The sequence below is a fragment of the Acomys russatus genome, chromosome 2 (assembly GCF_903995435.1).
Source record: "Acomys russatus chromosome 2, mAcoRus1.1, whole genome shotgun sequence".
Lineage (NCBI taxonomy): Eukaryota > Metazoa > Chordata > Mammalia > Rodentia > Muridae > Acomys > Acomys russatus.
In genome coordinates, this window is record NC_067138.1 from 16,348,104 (window position 1) to 16,351,355 (window position 3,252).

Genomic DNA, 3,252 nt, shown 5'->3' on the forward strand with positions numbered 1-3,252 from the left:
CATCAAACCAATGAGCATGTGGCATACTGGACTAGGAGCCAAGTCCCCTAGGATTTGTTCCCAGTTAGATCACTCACAATCTGTGTGGCCCAGTGCATGCCTTAACTCTTTGTGGGTGGATTTTTAAATGATAGGGAAAACATATGCACTCTTTGGTTAGGCAGACTTAAGTAGGTTTCTGCAGAGGGCAGTCAGTTAATGACCTGAGTCAGAAGTGCCTCTGAGTGAGCAGTGATGAGCTAACAAGGGTAGGTATCTGCACTCAGGTTTTGGTGAGGATTGAACGCTTAACTAAAGTGAAGCCACCTTAGGAGGACCCAAGTTTGACAAGTTCAAACAAGGAATTCACAGACACAGCACATCAAGTGCAGAAGGTCAGTGACTTCTAGGAACAGGAAACAGAAGACAAACAGAAAGGAATGCATGTGGCTGGTTTGCTCACAGCTTTAAGGTTTTAGCTGGAGCCATCCAATGAGGCTCAGGGCCTTTCCGAGAGTCCTGATGGTACCTGACTGGATCCCCAGTAGGTGATAGCAAAGATTTCCGAATCTCTGTTCCCCAGTCTTTTTGAGAAACTGATGCTAGCTAAATTTTTTTCTACATATTTCATTTTAGCTGCCCAACTATAGGGGGATAAAAGGATTTCAGTGCCCGCAATACAAATATGAGCCTTTCTTTCTCCAAGACAGCTGAGTCTTTCCTAAACTCTCGTAAAAATCAACCATTGCTCTCAAGATTACCTTCTTTGCCATGTACACAAAGAAGCATTGTCCACCTCATGGATTTTGGCTTGGGAAAGTTCCAGAGAGATGAAAATATGAACCCTGTGAAATGTGTCCAAACCATAAATGGATTTCCTCCGAGAAGAAACTGAAGGAAGATAGAGGTGAAAAGAGAGGGTGTTTTTTTTTTTTTTTTTTTTTAATGAACCTAAATAGAAGATCACCATTTAGAGCCCAATTACACAAAGCAAAGCTGACAATTGCTTCATTCTGAGACCCTGAGGCATGTCAATGATTTCAGATGTCTTTCAACACACATGGATTTTACTGTGGAATTTTTGACTATTAAGGAAACCCACAAGTCTACAAGAATTGTAAGAGAAAAGACCTGTGGGAGGGGAGATGAGAGTGCCACTTCCAAGCAGACATTTTGCCAGAAGTATTTGAAATACTTTGGAAGTGATTTTAATTTTAAAACAACTTGCAAACTTAAGAGGCCTCCGTCCAAGTTGTCAGGAAGAGAGCTAGTTAATGAACCACTAACAATGAGGTGCTTCTTTACAGAGCTCTTCTTGAAAAGGACCAGTGATGTGTTTTGAAACCTTTGGAAAACTGCCAACTGAGACAGAGGTGGAATGAAGCTACACACTGAAAAGAAATACATAGACAGCCTGAAGCACCTTGCACCTGTGAGAAAATGGTTGAGACTCTAACACTGAAATCGGCGGCCCTGGATGGCGTATCAGCTTGATCAAAAGTCAACTTCTATTATATATGAAATATCAGAAAGCCGGGCATGGTGGCACACGCCTTTAATCCCAGCACTCGGGAGGCAGAGGCAGGCGGATCGCTGTGAGTTCGAGGCCAGCCTGGTCTACAAAGTGAGTCCAGGATGGCCAAGGCTACACAGAGGAACCCTGTCTCGAAAAACAAAAAAAAAAAAAAAAAAAAGAAAGAAAGAAAGAAAGAAAGAAAGAAAGAAATATCAGATGAATCAGGAAGTGCCTGCCTATAGCGTATTGGAAATCAGTAGTGATGAGAGCCTTTGCAATGGCTGTATAAGCCCAACTCACTCACGCATTCGTACGTGCCATGCTTATATAAATCAGTATCTTCTTCTTGTATCGGTACAGTTAGTTTATAGCTGATATTTCTGATTCTGCTTATCTTCATTCTACTCTTTCTCCTGGGATGGTTAATTTGGGCCGCAAATTGACTGAATTAAGAAATAACCAGCTAACAAAAATGTATTTATTGATTCTCAATGAATGAAATGAATGAATGATTTTCAGTGTTTTAGCAGTACTAGCCGCACCCCCTTTCAACTGAAAAGGAATCCCAAGCAGACTGTATACAATTAGAAGGAACAAGGCCTGCATTTTTGTCTATAATGGTATGTTCCTGTGATCTCTGTATGTGAGATGGTGGCTGAGTGGGGAACTTCCGTCGTCAGTGTAAGTGCTCCACCATTCAATCTGCTAGCACTCACAGCTTATTCTTCTGTGATACAGGTTCTCAGTACTCTTTCTCCAGACTTTGTGTTCTGATACTCAGCCCTAGCTCACTTTCTCCTTCTCCCTGCCCTTGCACCTTCAGCTGTGGACTGAGCGTTACACCATCTGCTTCAGCGCTGTGCAGGTTTTCAGCCAAGTAGGCTATTATTTTTTCTCCGACTTTCAGACGATCTGGAGAGACTTCTCAGGCTTTAACTCAATAAGTAAGTTGCTTGATATGTCCTCCCATATATCTTATGTATTCCTTCTCTCTAGAGTATATTAACTAATTTTTTTTGTAGCACATGCCTTTTATCCCAGCATTCAGGAGGCAGAGGTAGGCAGATCTCCGTGAAGCCAACCTGGTATACAGTGAGTCCAAGGCAGGCAGGCTCTGTGTAACAGAGAAACCCTGTCTTGAAACAAACAAACCCTAAATAGTTCAATCATTTACATGTAACTTACTATTGGGTCTGACATTATCCATTAGCAGAGTTAAATGTAAGTATTTTACCTACATAACAAAGACCCCAAGGATGTAAATCAAAACATTTTAAGCCTAATTTTCTATGGACATAGTTTTATATTTCTCTACCTCACCATATTTTATACCACAATTACGCATAACCACTCTCCCTTTTCTGTTAACTTTGCTGAATTAATAAACCCATGTTTGCCTCTGAATCAGGTATGTGGTAGCCTTCTTGGCTCAGATAATGTAATTGTTATCTATAACTATGTACCTGACATAAGTTTAGTCAACAAAAAGATTCTTGCCATTGTATTACTCAGTTAACTTTAGTTCATACATTGCTTTATTATTTACTATAAATTTCATACCATCTATACTCATCAACGTGTACTTGTCACTCAGTAATAATTTTCATTAAATATCTATTAATCTTCACAAATAAATCAATGGTGTATGGAGAGAATAATAAATTGCTGAAAAGCAAAAACTGCACTAATGACAAAATATTTTGACTATCTAATGCATTAGATAATTTCTATTTGTAGCGTTAAATTTATTGCATTCA